Source organism: Olea europaea, unplaced genomic scaffold, assembly GCF_002742605.1.
Source record: "Olea europaea var. sylvestris unplaced genomic scaffold, O_europaea_v1 scaffold188, whole genome shotgun sequence".
In the NCBI taxonomy this organism is placed as follows: Eukaryota; Viridiplantae; Streptophyta; class Magnoliopsida; order Lamiales; family Oleaceae; genus Olea; species Olea europaea.
Window position 1 is genome coordinate 229,459 of NW_019236598.1, and position 22,645 is coordinate 252,103.

Genomic DNA, 22,645 nt, shown 5'->3' on the forward strand with positions numbered 1-22,645 from the left:
GACTCGTTGTTTGACCCTTACATTGTTCTCAACTATCAATTGGATGGGAAAATTATTTGAAATTTAAACTGTCCAACAGGGTAATGTCATGTGGGAAAGAGTACACTAAAGTGTACACCATAGTGTACATGTAGCGAGGTCCTTACAGTTTGAACTTTGCTATTTGTACACTAATTTTTGACACGTTCTTTGACACTTACATTGTTGTCAAGTGTCAATTGGATGGGAAAACTGTTTGAAATTTAAACTGTCCAATAGAGTAATGTCACATGGCCAAGTGTAAACTAAAGTGTACACAATAGTGTACGTGTAGCAAGGTTCTTACTGATTGAACATTGCTATTTGTACAATGATTTTTGACACATTGTTCGACCCTTGCATTGTTGTCCAGTGTCAATTGGATTGGAAAAATGTTTAAAATTTATACTGTCCAACAGGCTAATGTCACATGGCAAAGTTTAAACTAAAGTGTACACCATAGTGTACATATAGCAAGGTCCTTATCAATTGAAGTTTGCTATTTGTACACTGATTTTTGATACATTGTTTGATACTCGCATTGTAGCCAAGTGTCAATTGGATTGAAAATTGTATGAAATTTAGACTGTTCAGCAGTGTAATGTCATGTGGCAAAGTGTAAACTAAAGTGTGTACACCATATTTTACAAGTAGCAAGGTTCTTACCGATTGAACTTTGCTATTTGTACACTGATTTTTGACACGTTGTTTGACACTTGTATGTTTATCATTTGTTAATTGGATTGGAAAATTGTTTGAAATTTATACTATCTTACAGGGTAATGTCACGTGGCAAAGTGTAAACTAAAGTGTGTACACCGTAGTGTACATGTAGCAAGGTCCTTACCGATTGAACTTTGCTATTTGTAAACTGATTTTTGACTCGTTGTTTGACACTTGTATTGTTGTCAAGTGTCAATTGGATGGCAAAATTGTATGAAATTTAAACTGTCCAGCAAGGTAATATCACGAGGACAAGTGTAAACTAAAGTGTGTACACCATAGTGCATATGTAGCAAGGTCCTTACCGATTGAACTTTGCTATTTGTACACTGATTTTTGATGCATTGTTTGACACTTGCAACATTGTCAAGTCTCAATTGGATGGAAAAACTATTTGAAATTTAAACTATCCGGCAGGGTTGATATGAATCAAGGCACGTCCACAATCGAAGTGAGTCAAGTGACGAGTTACGGAAAGGATCCATTGATAGTCGAAGACGGACCGATGATGCGATCGAGGACGAAGAGAGTGAAAGAAGCAATGGGATTGCTTGTCAAGCAAACGATCGATGAAACAATGTTCGGGAGGTCAAATGGAACAAGTTTCATGTTGGAGTCGAAGGCCGAAGGAACTTGGATCAACGAGATAAAAGCGGACGAAGGCGGCACGGAGTTGGTCTATGCGACCGCAGGCTCAATGGCCTATGTGGCCGCATAGAAGGCCATCGAAACTACATGTGGCTGGCTGGAGTGATCTATGCAACCACATAGAAATGATCTATGCGGCCGCATAGATCAAAAAGTGGAAAAAAATTCGTTTTTTTTTTAATTTTTGCCGAATCTTCTAATGTTGGTAGAACTCTTGTGAAATCGAAATATTACCATATTTTGATTAATTTGGATGTTTTTATGCCATAGTATAAATAGGAAACTCTTTTCATTATGTAAAAAAAACTTTTGCTGAAATTAATACAGAGAGAGAAATTTTCTTTCAATCGATTGTTCTTCATTGGACAAACTTAGAACTTATCAAGAATCAATTTCTTGTGGCATTCTTGACGTCGGATTGTGGGTTTCATTGATTGTAATCAAGGGGTTTCAGATTCTTCGCTAATCTGAGGTTTCGTGGTTTGATTATTGGGGTTCAAGATCCAAAATCGGATTAGTATTGGCGTTCTTGGGTTCCGCATCAATCTAGTTGTGGGTTTCGTAGTTTCCATTGCTACGGGGTTCGCATCAGTTGGTATCAGAGCTTTGGCTCCAATTTAATCAGGTTATATCTTGGTTTTTTTTAATTCCTTTCAATTCGTTGTGTTCTTGTGTCCAGAAGGTTTTCTTGATTCTTTGATCCAAAAAGTGTCAAAAAGAATCTTCATATTTTGTTTCCCGGGGTCAATTTTCGCCCAAATTCGTTTTCGTTTTCTGCGTTAGTTTTGTTATTGAATTTCGGATCTTAAAAAAAAAGTTACTGCTCATCCATACGGTACTGTTCATCCGTACAGTTATAAAAAAAATTGTTACATATTATTGATCCGTCAAATACCAACAATATTTTTTATTCAATATCGTTTCTCAGTTGCCTGGGCACATTGATTCATTCCATTCCTTCAATTCAAAGTCAAAGTTTTAGAAGTTTCCTTGAGTCCTTTTGTTACAATTCTTTGAATCACATCCAGTTTGAGAATTCTACAAGATTGATTGAATGATTGAGTTCGTTGATTGTCCTTAGAAGCAATTGTTGAAAGAACTGAGTGTTAAAAGGCAGAGAGGTGAGCTCAATAGAGGGTAAAAGCCATTGTGTGTTTTTGAGTGACTTTGGTGAGGTAGTTAAATAAAATTTTAGTGTTAGGATGTCAGAAAGGGCAGAATCAAACTCAAGCCGACAAGGCAACAATAACAACGCATCGGAGGATTTGGTGCAAATGTTTCAAAGGGCGTTTGGAGATATGAGAGAACGGTTGGAGAAGCAAGAGGCTTGGATGAATAGGTTAGGTACATCGGTGGCCAATCTTAGTCGGGGGCATCGAGTGGATGTGTCCAATGCCAGAGGACCGGATAGATGGGAGCCTAGGAGGGAAAGGCGAGAAGAGTATGGATATGGGAGTGAACTGGGCGAAGATAAATTTTACGGTGTTGAGATGGAAAGGATGAGGAATAGAGGTGATAGGTTCGATAGACGGGGTCAGAATGATCGTGGGGAGGAGTTGGATGGAAATCTAGGAAATATAAAGATGACCATTCCTTCATTCAAAGGAAGGAGTGATCCCGAAGCATATTTGGAGTGGGAGAGAAAGGTCGAGATGATCTTCGAATGTTATAATTATTCGGAGGAGAAGAAGGTGAAGTTAGCGATTTTAGAGTTCAGTGACTATGCCATTTCATGGTGGGACCAAGTGGTTACTTCACAACGTAGGAGTGGGGGAAGACCAGTTGGCACTTGGGAAGAATTGAAGTCATTGATGAGAAAGAGGTTGTTCCTAGCCACTATTACCGAGATATCCATCAAAAACTGCAAGGCCTATATCAAGGGTCGAAAAGTGTAGAAGATTACCATAAGGAGATGGAAATACTCATGATTAGGGCTAATGTGGTGGAGGATCGAGAGGCTACCATGGCACGATTTTTGAATGGTATGAATAGGGAAATTGCCAATGTAGTAGAGTTGCAACATTATGTGGAGTTGGAAGACATGTTGCATGTGGCTATGAAGGTGGAGAGACAGTTGAAGAGGAAAGGGACAGCTAGGCAATCGATAGGAACTTCGAGTGCAAATCCATCTTGGAAACCGGGATGGAACAACAACAACAACAACAATAAGGTTGATAAAGTTGTACCTAAGGGTAGGAATGAATGACAAAAAGGGAAAGAGGAAAGTGCTAGCAAAACAGCACCCAAAACTGATTCACAACCATCAAGAAACCGAGACATCAAGTGTTTCAGATGTTTGGGGTCCGGGCACATCGCTTCTCAATGCCCAAATAAATGGGTAATGGTGTTGTTGGATAATGGAGAAGTGGTGAGTGAAAGTGAAGGCGAGTATGATGACATGCCTGCATTGGAGGACGTTGAAAAGGAAGAAAAATTGGAGTTTGCTGTTGGAGAATCGTTGGTGTCACGGAGAGCTCTTAACACTCAAGTCAAAGTGGATGATTCGGAGCAGCAGCAAGAAAATATCTTCCATACACGTTACATCAACGATAAGGTATGTAGCATGATAATTGATGGTGGGAGTTGCACGAATGTAGCTAGCACAACTATAGTTGAGAAACTAGGACTAGCATTGTTAAGACACCCTAGGCCTTATAAGTTACAATGGTTGAATGATAGTGGGGAAGTTAAGGTGAATCGAAGGGTCTTAATTAATTTTTCGATTGGAAGTTATAGTGACAAAGTAGTTTGTGATGTGGTGCCTATGCATGTGGGACATTTATTGTTAGGAAGGCCATGGCAATATGATAGAAGGGTCACACATGATGGGTATATGAATCGATATAGCTTTGTCAAGGATGGGAAGACTATTACTCTTGCTCCATTAACACCTGCACAAGTTTATGGAGATCAATTCAAGCTGAAAGGTGAGGAAGATGAGAGAATAAGAGAGTTTGGAAAAAGGAGAGGCAATAATGAAACCATCGATAAGAGAGAAAATAGTGAGGTGGCTAAGAGTGGGGAAAAGAGAGAGGAGCCACATGAGGGGAAAGAAAAGGAGTTAGTTGAGAAGAGAGAAAAAGAGTCAGCTGAGCGGAGAGAAAAGCCAAAGGTCAACTTCTATGCAAAGGAGAGTGAGTTGAAAAAGGCTATGAGTGAAAGTAGACAAATGATATTGTTAGTGCACAAGGAGTCCCTCCTCAATCTTGAGGATTCTAACACGTCCCTCCCTAGTTTGGTTAAATCTTTATTGCAGGAGTTCGACGATGTGTTTCCCGAGGAGATGCAAAGTGGATTGCCACCAATCAGAGGCATCGAGCACCAGATTGACTTTGTACCCGGAGCTGTCATACCTAATAGACCAGCATACCGAAGCAATCTCGAGGAGACGAAGGAGCTTCAGAAGCAAGTGGAGGAGTTGATGAGCAAAGGTTATGTCAGGGAGAGCATGAGTCCATGTGCTGTACCTATTTTGTTGGTACCTAAGAAGGACGGGACTTGGAGAATGTGCGTGGATTGCCGAGCTATCAACAATATCACGGTAAAGTATCGTCACCCAATACCTAGGTTAGATGATATGCTTGATGAGTTGCATGGGGCTTGCATTTTTAGTAAAATTGATCTTAAGAGTGGGTATCATCAAATTCGCATGCGGGAGGGTGATGAATGGAAAACGGCATTTAAAACTAAGTATGGGTTGTATGAATGGTTAGTTATGCCATTTGGACTCACTAATGCACCGAGCACTTTTATGCTTTTAATGAACCATGTTTTGCGTACTTTTATTGGGAAATTTGTTGTGGTTTACTTTGATGACGTCTTAATCTATAGCAAAACCCTAGATGAGCATTTAGAGCATTTAAATTGTGTGCTTGTTGTATTACGAAAGGAACAACTATATGCCAAATTTTAAAAAGTGTACATTTTGCATGGATAGAGTTGTTTTCCTAGGATTTGTGGTTAGTGCTAATGGGGTAGAAGTTGATGAAGAAAAGATAAAAGCTATAAAAGAATGGCCAACACCTAAGACTATAACTGAAGTTAGAAGTTTTCATGGATTGGCTAGTTTTTATAGGAGGTTTGTAAGAGATTTTAGCACCATCACCACACCGTTGACTGAAATAGTAAAGAAGAGTGTAGGTTTCCATTGGGGAGAATCACAGGAAGTTGCATTTAACATGATTAAGGATAAGCTATGTAAAGCACCTGTTTTAGCATTACCTAATTTTGATAAAACATTCGAGGTTGAGTGTGATGCATCAGGGATAGGTATAGGAGCAGTATTAATGCAGGAAAGGAGGCCTATTGCTTACTTTAGTGAAAAGTTGAGTGGAGCAACATTGAACTATCCGACATATGACAAAGAGTTGTATTCACTTGTTCGAGCTTTGGAGACTTGGCAGCACTACTTATGGCCAAAGGAATTCATGATACACATCGATCATGAATCTTTGAAGCATTTGAGAGGTCAAGGTAAGTTGAACAAAAGACATGCGAGATGGATGGAGTTTATTGAGACTTTTCCATATGTCATCAAGTACAAACAAGGTAATGAAAACATAGTTGCTGATGCATTGTCTCGAAGGTACGTTCTTTTAAATTCATTAAGTACTAGATTACTTGGTTTTGAGCATAAAAGCATGTATGAAACTGATTGTGATTTTTCTGATATATATGCTTCATGTGACAAATGTGCATTTGATAAATTCTATGGGCATGAAGGATATCTGTTTAAGGAAAATAAGTTGTCCATTCCTAATTGTTCTTTGCATGAATTATTGGTAAGGGAAGCACATGGTGGTGGTTTAATGGGACACTTTGGGGTTCAAAAGACTTTAGACATGTTAGGAGAACATTTTTATTGGCCTAGAATGCGACATGACGTAGAGCAAATATGTGGAAAGTGCATAACTTGTAAAAAGGCTAAGTCTAAGGTTCAACCTCATGGATTGTATACTCCTTTGCCTGTGCCTAGTGAACCATGGGTAGACATATCTATGGATTTTGTGTTAGGTTTGCCTAGGACAAAGAGGGGTAGGGATTCAATATTTGTAGTGGTCGATAGGTTTAGTAAGATGGCGCACTTTATACCATGCCATAAAACTGACGATGCTACTAATATTGCGGACTTGTTCTTTAAGGAAATAGTACGTTTACATGGAGTACCTAAGAGTATAGTGTCAGATAGAGATGTGAAATTTTTGAGTCATTTTTGGCGTGTTTTGTGGAGTAAGTTAGGAACTAAGTTATTGTTTTCTACAACTTGTCACCCACAAGCAGATGGTCAAACTGAGGTGGTAAATCGAACTATGACACAATTGCTTAGGACAGTGATCAATAAAAATTTGAAATCATGGGAAGAGTGTTTACCATTCATAGAGTTTGCATATAATCGAGCCATACATTCTACTACTTCATTTTCTCCTTTTGAGATTGTTTATGGTTTTAATCCACTAACACCTATGGATTTAATACCTTTACCTGTGCATGAACGAGGTAGCTTGGATGGGAAATGCAAGGCAGAGATGGTGAAAGCACCCCATGAAAGGGTCAGGATGCAGATCGAAGAGAAAGGAAAGCTGGTTGCATCAAAAGCAAATAAAGGAAGGAGACGCGTTACATTTGAACCTGGAGATTGGGTCTGGGTGCATTTCAGAAAGGAGCGTTTTCCAGAACAGAGGAAGTCGAAGTTGCAACCAAGAGGCGATGGACCGTTTCAAGTCATCGAGCGGATCAACGACAATGCCTACAAAGTGGACCTACCAGGTGAGTATAACGTTTCAGCTACTTTTAATGTTACTGATCTATCTCTTTTCGATGTAGGTTCAGATTCGAGGACGAATCCTTTCGAAGAGGGAGGGGATGATATGAATCAAGGCACGTCCACAACCGAAGCGAGTCAAGCGACGAGTTACGGAAAGGATCCATTGATAGTCGAAGGCGGACCGATGACGCGATCGAGGAAGAAGTGAGTGAAAGAAGCGATGGGATTGCTTGTCAAGCAAATGATCGATGAAACAATGTTCGGGAGGTCAAATGGAACAAGTTTCATGTTGGGGTCGAAGGCCGAAGGAACTTGGATCAATGAGATAAAAGCGGACGAAGGCGGCACGGAGTTGGTCTATGCGGCCGCATAGAAGGCCACCGAAACTACATGTGGCTGGCTGGAGTGATCTATGTGACCGCATAGAAATGATCTATGCGGCCGCATAGATCAAAAAGTGGAAAAAAATTCGTTTTTTTTTTAATTTTTGCCGAATCTTCTAATGTTGGTAGAACTCTTGTGAAATCAAAATATTACCATATTTTGATTAATTTGGACGTTTTTATGCCATAGTATAAATAGGAAACTCTTTTCATTATGTAAAAAAAAAACTTTTGCTGAAATTAATACAGAGAGAGAAATTTTCTTTCAATCGATTGTTCTTCATTGGACAAACTTAGAACTTATCAAGAATCAATTTCTTGTGGTGTTCTTGACGTTGGATTGTGGGTTTCATTGATTGTAATCAAGGGGTTTCAGATTCTTCGCTAATCTGAGGTTTCGTGGTTCGATTATTGGGGTTCAAGATCCAAAACCGGATTAGTATTGGCGTTCTTGGGTTTCGCATCAATCTAGTTGTGGGTTTCGTAGTTTCCATTGCTACGGGGTTCGCATCAAGGGTAATGTCTTTTGACAAAGCGTAAACTAAAGTCTTCACCATAGTGTACATGTAGTAAGGTTCTTACTGATTGAACTTTGCTATTTGTACACAGATTTTCGACACGTTGTTTGATACTTGCATTGTTGTCAAGTGTCAATTGGATGGAAAAACTGTTTGAAATTTAAACAGCCCAGCAGGATAATATCAAGTGACAAATTGCAAACTAAAGTGTACACCATAGTGTACATGTAGAAGGGTCCTTACTGATTGAACTTTGCTATTTGTACACTGATTTTTGACGCATTGTTTGACACATGCATTGTTGTCCATTGTCAATTGAATGAGAAAACTGTTTGAAATTCAAACTACCAAGTAGGGTAATGTCACATGGCAAAGTGTAAACTAAAGTGTGTACACCATAGTTTAAATGTAGCAAGGTACTTACCGATTGAACTTTACAATTTGTAAACTGATTTTTGACACAGCAAGGTCCTAACAGATTGAACTTTGCTATTTGTACTCTGATTTTTGACTCATTCTTTAACAATTGCATTTTTTTTTAAGTGTCAATTGGATGGGAAAACTGTTTGAAATTTAAATTGTCCAATAGAGTACACCATAGTGTACATTTTTGTAAAGTTCTTGCCGATTGAAATTTGCTATTTGTACACTGATTTACGACAAGTTGTTTGACACATGCATTATTGTCAAGTGTCAATTGGATGGGAAAACTGTTTGAAATTTAAATAGTCTAACTGGGTAATGATACGTGGCAAAGTGTAAACTAAAGTGTACACCATAGTGTACCTGCCGCAAGGTTCCTACCGATTGAACTTTGCTATTTGTATACTGATTTTTGACACATTATTTGACACTTGCATTGTTGTCAAGTGTCAATTGGATGGGAAAACTGTTTGAAATATAAACTGTCCGACAGGGTAATATCACATGGTAAAGTGTAAACTAAAGTGTGTACACCATAGTGTACATGTAGCAAGGTTTTTACCGATTGAACTTTACTATTTGTACACTGATTTTTAACACGTTTGATACTTGCCTTGTTGTCAAGTGTCAATTGGATGGGAAAACCATTTGAAATTTAAACGATCCAACAGGGTAATGTTACGTGGTAATGTGTAAATTAAAATGTACACCATAGTGTGCATGTAGCAACGTCCTCACTGATTGAACTTTACTATTTGTACATTGATTTTTGACGCGTTGTTTGACACTTGCATTGTTGTCAAGTATCAATTTTATGGGAAAATTATTTGAAATTTAAACTGTCCAACAGGGTAATGCCCTGTGGCAAAGTGTAAACTAAAGTGTACTTCATAGTGTACATGTTACAAGGTTCTTATTGATTGAACTTTGCTATGTGTACAGAGATTTTTGACACGTTGTTTTACACTTGCATTGTTGTCAAGTGTCATTTGGATGGGATACCAATTGAACATTGCTATTTGCACACTGATTTTTGACACGTTATTTGACACTTGCATTGTTGTCAAGTGTCAACTAGATGGAAAAACTGTTTGAAACTTAAATAATCTAACAGCGTTATGTCATGTGGCAAAGCGTAAATAAAAGTGTAAACCATAGTATACATGCAGCAAGGTCCTTACCGATTGAACTTTGCTATTTTTATATTGATTTTGGACACATTGTTTAACACTTGCAATATTGTCAATGTCAATTGGATGGGAAAACTTTTTGAAATTTAAACTGTCCAATAGGGTAATGTCACGTGGCAAAATGCAAACAAAAGTGTACACCAAAGTGTACATTTAGCAAGGTCCTCACGGACTGAACTTTGCTATTTGGACACTGATTTCTGACACGTTATTTGACACTTGCATTATTGTCAAATGTCAATTGGAAGGGAAAACTGTTTGAAATTTAAGCTGTCAAACAGGGTAATGTCATGTGACATAATGTAAATTAAAGTATACACCATAGTGTACATTTAGCAAGGCTCTTGCTGATTGAACTTTGCTATTCGTACACTGATTTTTGATACGTTGTTTGACACTTACATTGTTGTCAAGTGTCAATTGGATGGGAAATCTATTTGGAATTTAAACTGTCCAACAGGGTAATGTCACGTGGCAAAGTGTAAACTAAAGTGTATACCATAGTGTACATGTGGCAAGGTCCTTACAGATTGAACTTTGCTATTTGTACACTAATTTTTGACCCCTTGTTTGACACTTGCAATGTTGTCAAGTGTCAATTGGATGGGAAAATTTTTTGAAATTTAAACTGTCAAATAGGGTAATATCACGTGGTAAAGTGCAAACTAAAGTGTACACCATAGTGTACATGTGACAAGGTTCATACCGATTGAACTTTGCTATTTGTACACTGATTTTTGACAAGTTGTTTAACACTTGTATTGTTCTCAAGTGTCAATTGGATGGGAAAACTGTTTGAAATTTATATCGTTCAATAGAGTAACGTGATGTGGCAAAGTGTGAACTAAAGTGTACACCATAGTGTACATGTAGCAAGGTTCGTACCGATTGAGCTTTGCTATTCATACATTGATTTTTGACATGTTGTTCGACACTTGCATTTTTGTCAAGTGTCAATTGGATGAGAAAATTGTTTGAAATTTAAACAGTCCAACATGGTAATGACAGTGGCAAAGTGTAAATTATAGTGTACACCATGGTGTACATTTAGCAAGGTTCTAACCGATTATACTTTGCTATTTGTACACTAATTTTCGACACGTTGTTTGACACTTGCATTATTGTTAAACATTAATTAGATTGGAAAACTATTCAAAATTTAAATGGTCTAGCAGAGTAATGTGACATGGCAAAGTGTGAACTAAAGTGTACACCATAGTGTACATGTAGGAAGGTTCTTATCGTTTGAACTTTGCTATTTGTACATTAATTTTTGACACGTTGTTCGACCCTTGTATTGATGACAAGTGTCAACTGGATGGGAAAATTGTTTGAAATTTAAACAGTCCAACAGGGTAATGACACATGGCAAAGTGTAAGCTAAAGTGTACACCATAGTGTACCTGTCACAAGGTTCTTACTGATTAAACGTTGCAATTTGTACACTGATTTTTGACAGGTTGTTTGACACTTGCATTGTTGTCAAGTGTCAATTGGATGGGAAAACCTTTTGAAATTTGAACTTTCCAAGAGGTTAATGTCACGTGGCAAAGTGTAAACTAAAGTGAGTACACCATAGTGTAAATGTAGCAAGGTTCTTATCGATTGGACTTTGTTATATGTACACCGATTTTTGACGCGTTGTTTGACACTTGCATTGTTTTCAAGTGTCAATTGGATGGAAAAATAGTTTGAAATTTATATTGTCCAACAGGGTAATGTCACGTGGCAAAACGTAAACTAAAGTGTACACCATAGTGTACTTGTAGCAAGGTCCTTAGCGATTGAACTTTGCTATTTTTACACGGATTGTTGACATGTTGTTTGACATTTACATTGTTGTCAGGTGTAAATTGGATGGGAAACTAAAGTGTACACCATAGTGTACGTGTCGCAAGGTTCTTACCGATTGAACTTTGCTATTTGTACACTGGTTTTTGACACGTTGTTTGATACTTCCATTATTGTCAAGTGTCAATTGGATGGGATAACAGTTTGAAATTTAAACTATCCAACAGGGTAATGTCGTGTGGAAAAGTGTAAACTAAAGTGTACATCACAGTGTACATGCGGCAATGCTCTTACCGATTGAACTTTGCTATTTGTTCACTGATTTTTAACACGTTCTTTGACACTTGCACTGTTGTCAAGTGTTAAGTGGATGGGAAAACTGTATGAAATTTAAACTGTCTAGCTGGGTAATGTCTTGTGGCAAAGGGTAAACTAAAGTGTACACCATAGTGTACATGTAGCAAGGTCCTTACTGATTGAACTTTGCTATTTATACACTAATTTTTGACACGTTGTTTGACACTTGTATTGTAGCCAAGTATCAATTGGATGGGATAACTATTTGAAATTTAAACTGTCCAATGGGGTAATGTCACGTGGTAAAGTGTAAACTAATGTGTACACCATAGTGTACATGTAGCAAGGTTCTTACTGATTGAACATTGCTTTTTGTACACTGATTTTTGACACCTTGTCTGACACTTGCATTATTGTCAAGTGTCAATTGGATGGGAAAATTATTTGAAATTTAAACTATCCAACAGGTTAATGACCCGTGGCAAAGTGTAAACTAAAGTGTATACCATAGTGTACATGTCGCAAGGCTCTTACCGATTGAACTTTGCTATTTGTACACTGATTTTTGACGCGGTGTTTAACACTTACATTGTTGTCAAGTGTCAAATGGATGGGATAACCGTTTGTAATTTAAACTGTCTAATAGGGTAATGTCACGTGGTAAAATACAAACTAAAGTGAATACCATAGTGTAAATGTAGCAAAGTTCTTACCGATTGAACTTTTCTACTTGTACACAGATTTTCGACACGTTGTTTGACACTTGCATTATTGTCAAGTGTAAATTGGATGGGAAAATTGTTTGAAATTTAAATTGTCCAATCGAGTAACATGACGTGACAGAGTGTAAATTAAAGTGTACACCATAGTGTACATTTAGCAAGGTTCTTGCCGATTGTACTTTGCTATTTGTACACTGATTTACGACAAGTTGTTTGACACTTGCATTGTTGTCAAATGTCAATTGGATAGGAAAACTATTTGAAATTTAAACAGTCCAACAGGGTAATGTCATGTGGTAAAGTGTAAACTAAAGTGTACACCAAAGTGTACCTGCCGCAAGGTTCTTACTGATTGAACTTTGCTATTTGTACACTGATTTTTGACACGTTGTTTGACACTTGCATTGTTGTCAAATGTCAATTGGATGGGAAAACTGTTTGAAATTTGAACTGTCCAACAGGGTAATGTCACGGGGCAAATGGTAAACTAAAGTGTGTACACCATTGTGTACATGTAGCAAGGTTTTTACCGATTGAACTTTGCTATTTGTACACCGATTTTTAACACGTTGTTTGATACTTGCCTTTTTGTCTAGTGTCAATTAGATGGGAAAACAATTTGAAATTTAAGCTATCCAGGAGGATAATGTCACGTGACAATGTGTAAATTAAAATGTACACCATAGTGTACATGTAGCAACGTCCTCACTAATTGAACTTTGTTATTTGTGCATTGATTTTTGACACGTTGTTTGACACTTGCATTGTTGTCAAGTATCAATTGGATGGAAAAATTGTTTGAAATTTAAACTGTCCAACAGGGTAATGACCCGTGGCAAAGTGTAAACTAAAGTGTTCTCCATAGTGTACATGTCGCAAGGTTCTTATTTATTGAACTTTGCTATTTGTACACAAATTTTTGACATGTTGTTTTACACTTACATTGTTGTCAACTATCATTTGGATGGGATAAGTGTTTGAAATTTAAACTGTCCAAGAGGGTAATGTCACATGGCAAAGTGTAAACTAAAGTTTACACCAATGTGTACATGTAGCAAGGTTCTTACCAATTGAACTTTGCTATTTGCACACTGATTTTTGACACGTTGTTTGACACTTGCATTGTTGTCAAGTGTCAACTGGATGAGAAAACTGTTTGAAATTTAAACAATCTAACAGCGTAATGTCATGTGGCAAAGTGTAAACAAAAGTGTAAACCATAGTGTACATGCAGCAAGGTCCTTACCGATTGAACTTTGTTATTTGTACACTGATTTTTGACACATTGTTTGACACTTGCATTGTTGTCAAGTATCGATTGGATGGGAAAATTGTTTGAAATTTTAACTGTCCAACAGGGTAATGCCCCGTGACAAAGTGTAAACTAAAGTATACTCCATAGTGTACATGTCGCAAGGTTTTTATTGATTGAACTTTGCAATTTGTACACAGATTTTTGACACGTTGTTTTACACTTGCATTGTTGTCAAGTGTCATTTAGATGGGATAACTGTTTGAAATTTAAACTGTCCAAGAGGGTAATGTCACGTGGCAAAGTGCAAACTAAAGTGTACACCATTGTGTACATATAGCAAGGTTCTTACCAATTGAACTTTGCTATTTGCACACTGATTTTTGACACGTAGTTTGACACTTGCATTGTTGTCAAGTGTCAACTGGATGAGAAAATTATTTGAAATTTAAAAAATCTAACAGCGTAATGTCATGTGGCAAAGTGTAAACAAAAGTGTAAACCATAGTGTACATGCAGCAAGGTCCTTACCGATTGAACTTTGCTATTTGTACACTAATTTTTGACATGTTGTTTGACACTTGCAATGTTGTCAAATGTCAATTGGATGGGAAAACTTTTTGAAATTTAAACTGTCCAATAGGGTAATGTCACGTGGCAAAATGTAAACAAAAGTGTACACCAAAGTGTACATTTAGCAAGGTCCTCACCGACTGAACTTTGCTATTTGTATACTGATTTTCAACACGTTGTTTGACACTTGCATTGTTGTTAAATGTCAATTGGATGAGAAAACTGTTTAAAATTTAAACTGCCCAACAGGGTAATGTCACGTGACATAATGTAAATTAAAGTGCGCACCATAGTGTACATTTAGCAAGGTTCTTGCCGATTGAACTTTGCTATTTGTACACTGATTTATGAAAAGTTTTTTAACACTTGCATTGTTGTCAACTGTCAATTGGATGGGAAGACTACTATTTGTACACTAATTTTTGACACGTTGTTTGACACTTGCATTGTTGTCAAGTGTCAATTGGTTGAGAGAACTATTTGAAATTTAAATTGTTCAACAGGGTAATGTCACGTGGCAAAGTGTAAACTAAAGTGTACACCGTAGTGTACATGTAGCAAGGTTCTTACCAATTGACCTTTGCTATTTGTACACAGATTTTTGACACGTTGTTTGACACTTGCATTGTTGTCAAGTATCAATTAGATGATAAAACTGTTTGAAATTTAAATAGTCCAACAGGGAAACGACACGTGTAGAACCCCAAATAATTTTAAACACCTTAGTGGCACTAAGTCATGAATATTGGATGGCTAAAGTATACTTCAGATTTTTAGTCTCATTTGAGACCCATTTACGACATAGAAAACATTCGATTTGAAAAATGACATTTAAAGGGAAGTTGTAGCTCTTTGAGTTAGATTTCAAATGCACTTTGAATTACCTCAATTTGATATTAGGAGAAGAAGTTATGATAGAAATACTAAAGGCTGTATAGTATCAACCGAAGTACGCGGAATATAAAAAGTCAAATTCCTACATGATTTTCTAGCACCTTCTTAAACCTATAACTCCCACATAAATGGCACCCATATTAATGAGTATTAGGCCCTTCACTTGCCCTTAAGTTGTGAGATTTTCACCTATAAATAGGCCCCAATGCATACACATTTTTCACACCAAGACAAAAGCTTCTAAGCATAAAAGAGAGAGTTTTCAAGTCTAGAAAAAAGAAAGGAGAGGGAGGGAAATTTGTTTTTCCTAGAAGTTTTGGTGCTATCAAGAACTATTTTCCAAGCATCAATTCTCAACGGAGTGTTTTTTTTTTGAAACATCAAAGGAGTGCATTTTTCAACAAGATTTAAAGCATCAATCAAGGTAGGTAGAGATGCAAAGTGTTAATTCGTGTTAAGTTATAAGTTTCTAGCAAATGAAGATTTATGTTAATTTTTGTATGTCTAATGTTACCTCCAGTACAGGATACACCTCCATGTCTAATGGTACCTCCGGGTACGACATGTACTTTCGGTCGAGGCATCGTATTGAGTCATGACTCTACGTGTTTGGGATTCTATTGGAAATCTTACTATGAAAAGGTTTCTAAAGTTACAGCTTTGAAATGTATAGCTTGATCACGAATGCACCAATGATATCTAATGAGTTTTTTTAACTCACGGGTTTAACCCCTTCTCTACAGATTGATATAATTCTACCTTAGGCCTGGATGATGGAAAAGATGGAGAGTGGTGCAACGAGCCCATGGAGAACCCGGTGAACAAGTTATTTAGATTTATTTTTGTGAACGTTTTCAATGTTATTTCTTTAAAGTATTTGAATAACGCTGAATGCGAGAACAAGTTGTGTTTTCATCAAATAAATTACGTTCCCTTTTTTTATTTAGTGTTTTATTTAAAGTATTCGAAAGGTTGTTGTTAAAATTATCATTGTAAAAATTAAGCTTCCGCTAAAACATATTCTCCTATGACTAAACCACCGGTTAGTTAAGTAAAGTAAGTAGCGTTTCGGTCCACAAGGGGTCGGGGAGTTACAGCGTGGTATCAGAGTACGGTTTAGCCGGTTCTGTAGACCAAGTATGTTTATTAAAAAAATGAAAAAGTCTAAGATACTCCATGGCATCTTGCATCCATCCATTAATCTCATCCTACGGCCCAGGTATGTTCAAAGTTAATGTTTTTATGAAAATACTATGTTATGATGCTTTGCGATGCTATGGTACAACTTATGCTTATTTTCAAAGATATACTATGCTAGTTAGAAATGATTTGAAAGATGTGATTTTTTTTTCAAAAGATACACATTGGGCTAGAATTTATAGGTAGAATGTTATGTAACAGTAGCCATTTTTCCAAGAGTAAAAAAAAAAGTGTATGATATGTGAAAATGCAACAGATATGGCTCGTAGAACGACTAGGGCATATAGAGGAGCATTGAACCGTAGAATCGCCATTCAGTCCTATGAGAATTACGTGATTGATCTGCTCCGTCCACTTGACGAACATATACATAATGTCTATGAGAGATGCATGACAGCGGTGAACGTTGGAATGGAGATAATGCATATTGAGGCTATAAATAACCTCATACACTCCCTTCCACCTCAATAGGGAGATATGGGAGTTACGGTTAAGGATGTAATGCTAGAGGAGCACCCAAATATATTTGAGTTTGAAGTGTATTGCCAATCACTCCTAGACCTATGGAGGGAAAACTTAGAACCTCAACCGGAGATAGTAATTGAACTTGATGAAGAAGAAGAGCTTGAAGAAGGGAATGATCCTGAGCCCGAGCCACAGGTTGAGATGGAAGACTTCTCAGGAGATGAGGCTCCACCAAAGAAGATCTGTAGAACTTATAGGGATTAGATTTAAATCCTTATAAAAACTTCCTTTATGTCAAGAAATAAAACTTTATCTTCTTTGTTAGAACTCGAAGTATGAAACTTATAAGAACCATACGTTTTGTCTAAAGGAAAATGGCCCACGCAAACCAAACCAACTTGATAAGAGATCTCCTCCGAGTGGTCCAAGACCTTGGCAGGCAAAACCCGAACCAGGCGCAATCCCTAACACTAGCTCCTAATGCTCCTCCAACCCATGCTTCAGTGGTCGAGCAATTTAGAAGACACAAGCCCCCTACCTTCAATGGAGCAGCTGATCCACTTGCAGCCGAGGAGTGGCTTTGCAAGTTGGAGAGAATATTTCGACTAATAGGGTGCACGGACGCCCAGAAAGTCCAGTGTGTTGAGTTTATGTTCTCCGGTGATGCAAGCCACTGGTAGGACTCGATGTCAAGGACGAGGACGCCAGAGCAACAAGCGAAATTGACTTGGGAGCAATTTAAAGAGGAAGTAATGGACAAGTACTTCCCACAGTCTTTGAGGGATCACAAAGAAAGTGAATTTCTCCAACTCAAGCAAAGGACTATGTCCCTGACTGAGTATGAAAGGAAGTTTGACCAACTTTCAAGGTATACTCCACATCTGGTGGATACGAAGGACAAGAAAGTCAGGAGGTTTGAGCAAGGGTTGAACCCAGATATAAGCATGATACTTATGTCCCATCGTTTCACCTCATACCGTGAAATACTGGAAAGAGCTCATGCTATCTGGTACCAGAAGACTAGCGTCGAGCAACATAGTCAACTGTTCAATCAACCGAACAATGGCAGTATGGGTAAAAGGAAATGGAATGGCCAGGATAAGGGAAAGGGCAAGTGGCAGAACAAGAAAGCTAATGGCGGAGCCAATGCCAACTAGAGCATTGTGCCAGTTATAGAGCCATGTCCTAAGTATGGAAAGACACATCGTGGCGTGTGTTTGCAAGGGAAGAATGTTTGTTTCAGATGTGGCAAGCCAGGGTATATTTTTAAGGATTGCCCCACATTTACCTCGAAAAAGGATGATAACAATGACTAGAACCAGAAAGGGAAAGCACGAGTTTTTGCAATGACTTAGAAAGATGCAGAGGAAAACTCGAACGTCATAGCAGGTACTTTATTGATAGCCAATACACCTGCTTATGTATTGTTTGATTCCCGAGCCACACACTCCTTTGTATCGACAACTTTTATGGCTAAATCTTGCATTACCTGTGATAAGTCGGAAGGTACATTAGAGGTTAGCATTCCTTCAGGCAACCCTTTGAGTACTGATAGAATAGCCAAATCAGTAAGTATTGAAGTTGAAGGAAAACTAATGGAAGCGAACCTATACATGATAGAAATGAAGGATTTTGATGTAATACTAGGCATGGATTGGTTGGGTTGTAATTACGCCACCATCGATGTAAGGAAAGGCAGGTATCATTTCAGAAACCAAGAGAGGAACCATTTTCATTCCTTGGAATGAAGACGAAACCCCTTATTCGACTAGTATCGACTTTACAAGCTGAGAAGATGTTGAGAAAAGAAACATGTCAAGGATATTTAGTAAACATCTCAGGAGGGAAACAGGAAACGATAAAGGTTGAAAATGTACCAATAGTACGGGAATTTGTAGATGTTTTTCCAGAAGATCTATCTGGTATTCCACCAGATAGGCAAGTGGAATTCACCATAGACCTAATTCTCGAAGCAGCACCAGTGTCAAAAGCCCCATACCGAATGGCCCCGAAGGAACTACAAGAGTTAAAGAAGCAGTTGCAAGAACTCCTAGATATGGGCTTTATACGACCAAGTGTATCTCCATGGGGTACGCCGGTATTGTTCGTGAAGAAAAAGGATGGAAGCATGAGGATGTGCATCGATTATAGGGAGTTAAATCGATTAACTATCAAGAATAAGTGCCCACTCCAGAGAATTGAGGATCTATTAGATCAACTGAAAGGAGCTAAGGTATTTTCCAAGATCGACTTACAATCGAGATACCATCAATTGAAAGTAAAGTCAAAGGATATACCCAAGATAGCTTTCAGAACTCGTTATGGACACTACAAGTTTACAGTGATGTCGTTTGGGCTAACCAATGCACCTGCAGTGTTCATGGACCTAATGAACCATGTATTTCATCAGTACTTGGATAAATTTGTCATAGTCTCCATTGATGACATTCTGATATATTCTAAGAGTAAGGAGCAACATGAAGAGCACCTAAGAATAGCATTAGAGGTATTACGCAAGGATAAGCTGTATGCTAAATTCAAGAAGTGTGAGTTCTGGCTTGAACGAGTTGGATTTCTTGGACATATAGTCACTGCCCAAGGGATTGAGGTAGATCCAGCGACAGTGGAAGCAGTAACCAACTGGAAAGCACCAACTAATGCTGGTGAGGTACAGAGCTTTCTTAGATTAGCAGGATATTATTGGAGATTCATAGAAGGATTCTCTAAAATAACTGGACCAATGACACAGCTTACAAGGAAGGGAGTAAAATTTCAATGGACGATAAATGTGAACAAAGTTTCCAAAAACTTAAACAGAGGTTGATATCATCACCCATTTTAACAATACCTGAGGGTACGGAATGGTCTATTATATACAGTGATGCATCCAAGCAAGGATTCGGATGTGTGCTGATGCAGAATGGAAAAGTGATGGCCTATGCATCAAGACAATTGAAGAAGCATGAGCAGAACTACCCGACGCATGATTTAGAACTTGCGGCGGTAGTACACGCCTTGAAGATATGGCGACACTACTTGTATGGAGGGAAGTGCGATATCTACACAGATCACAAGAGTCTCAACTATTTATTCACATAAAAGGAATTGAATATGTGACAAAGACGATGGTTGGAATTGGTAAATGATTATAATTGCACTATCCATTACCATCCAGGTAAGGCTAATGTTGTGGCCGACGCCTTAAGTAGAAAATCAATGGGATGGTTGGCGTCACTACCCACTTTTCAAATGGAGTTAGTCAAGGACTTGGAAAAGTTGCAGATCGAAGTGGTTACCATACCAGGACAAGTCACTTCTCATCTAGCAGCTTTGATAATTCGACCTACTCTTAGAGATCGAATTATAAAGACACAAGGTAATGACCCATTCTTGTTGAAGATCAAGAATGAAATTGGTACTGATAAGAGAAAGGATTTTAGAATAGCTTCGAATCAGGTACTGATGTTTAAGGGGAGAATTTGCATGCCTAAGGATGAAGCCTTGAGAAACGAGATATTGAAAGAGGCCCATTCCATCTCGTACACCGTACATCCCGGTGGTACGAAAATGTATCGAGACTTTCGAGATACATTTTGGTGGAGAAATATGTAAAGAAGTATAGGGTTGTACGTGGAAAAGTGCATGGTGTGTCAACAGGTTAAGGCAAAACACCAAAGATCGACTGGATTGTTAAATCCACTGGACATACCCAAATGGAAATGGGAAAATATCACAATGGACTTTGTGGTTGGATTCCCGAAGTCAGCAAGAGGAAACAACGTTGTATGGATAATAGTAGATCGATTAACAAAGTCAGCTCATTTTCTTCTAGTGAAAATGACATTCAGTTTAGACCAATTGGCACAGTTGTATATTAAGGAGGTTGTGAGATTACATGACGTACCTGTGTCCATTGTGTCTGACAGATACCCAAGGTTCACGTTCAAATTTTGGAAAAATCTACAAGGAGCTATGGGAACGAAGCTGAACTTTAGTACAACATATCACCCTTAGTCCGATGGTCAGTCTGAAAGGACCTTGGAAGACATGCTGAGAGCATGTGTTTTGGTTCTAGGGGGGTAGTTGGGAGTCATACATACCCCTAGTAGAATTTGTATATAATAACAGCTTCCAAGCAACTATCGGGATGGCACTGTACGAAGCTCTCTATGGTAGAAGATATAGGTCCCCTGTTCATTAGGATGAAGTCGGGGAGAAGAGAGTTTTGGGACAAGAAAAAATTCAAAGGATAGTTGAGGCAATTGATAAGATCCGTGCAAGGATAAAGGCAGCACAGGATTGACAGGAGAGCTATGCGGATACAAGGAGGAAGGATTTAGAATTCTAAGTTGGAGAAAAAGTGTTTCTGAAAGTGGCACCGATGAAAGGTGTACTTAGGTTTGGCAAGAAAGGAAAGCTACGACCCCACTATATCGGACCATTCAAGATACTTGATAGGGTTGGAAATGTAGCCTATCAGTTAGCTCTCCCACCTGGGTTATCGACAGTGCACAACATGTTCCATGTATCAATGATCAAGAAATACGTGCATGATCCTAATCACGTTGTGAACTATCAGTCCGTGGAAGTACAAAAGGACTTATCCTATGAAGAGGGACCAATTAGGATATTGGATCGAAAGGTGCATAAACTAAGGAACAAAGAAATTCAATTCGTCAAAATACAATGGAATAATCATGAACAGAAGAGGCCACTTGGGAAGGGGAAGAGGAAGCCAAAAACAAGTATCCAACACTATTTGCCCAATCAGAAGGTAAATTTTGAGGACAAAATTTTAATTAAGGTGTGGGGGATGTAGAACCCCAAATAATTTTAAACACCTTAGTGGCACTAAGACATGAATATTGGATGGCTAAAGTATACTTCAGATTTTTAGTCTCATTTGAGACCCATTTACGACATAGAAAACATTCTATTTGAAAAATGATATCTAAAGAAAAGTTTTAGCTCTTTGAGTTAGCTTTCCAACACACTTTGAATTATCTCAGTTGGATATCGGGAGAAGAAGTTATGATAAAAATACTAAAGGCTGTACAGTATCAACCGAAGTACGCGGAATATGAAAAGTCAAATTCCGACACGATTTTCTAGCACCTTCTTAAATCTATAACTCCCACATAAATGGCACCCATATTAATGAGTATTAGGCCCTTCACTTGCCCTTAAGTTGTGAGATTTTCACCTAAAAATAGGCCCCAATGCATACACATTTTTCATACCAAGACAAAAGCTTCTAAGCATAAAAGAGAGAGTTTTCAAGTCTAGAAAAAAGAGAAAGGAGAGGGAGGAAAATTAGTTTTTCTTAGAAGTTTTGGTGCTATCAAGAACTGTTTTCCAAGCATCAATTCTCAACGGAGTGTTTTTTTTTGAAACATCAAAGGAGTGCATTTTTCAACAAGGTTCAAAGCATCAATCAAGGTAGGTAGAGGTGCAAAGTGTTAATTCGTGTTAAGTTATAAGTTTCTACCAAATGAAGATTTATGGTAATGTTTGTATGTTTAATGTTACCTCCGGTACAGGATACACCTCCATGTCTAATGGTACCTCCGGGTACGACATGTACTTTCGGTCGAGGCATCGTATTGAGTCATGACTCTACGTGTTTGGGATTCTACTGGAAATCTTACTATGAAAAGGTTTCTGAACTTACAGCTTTGAAATGTATAGCTTGATCACGAATGCACCAATGATATCTACTGAGTTTTTTTAATTTACGGGTTTAACCCCTTCTCTACAGATTGATATGATTCTACCTTGAGTTTG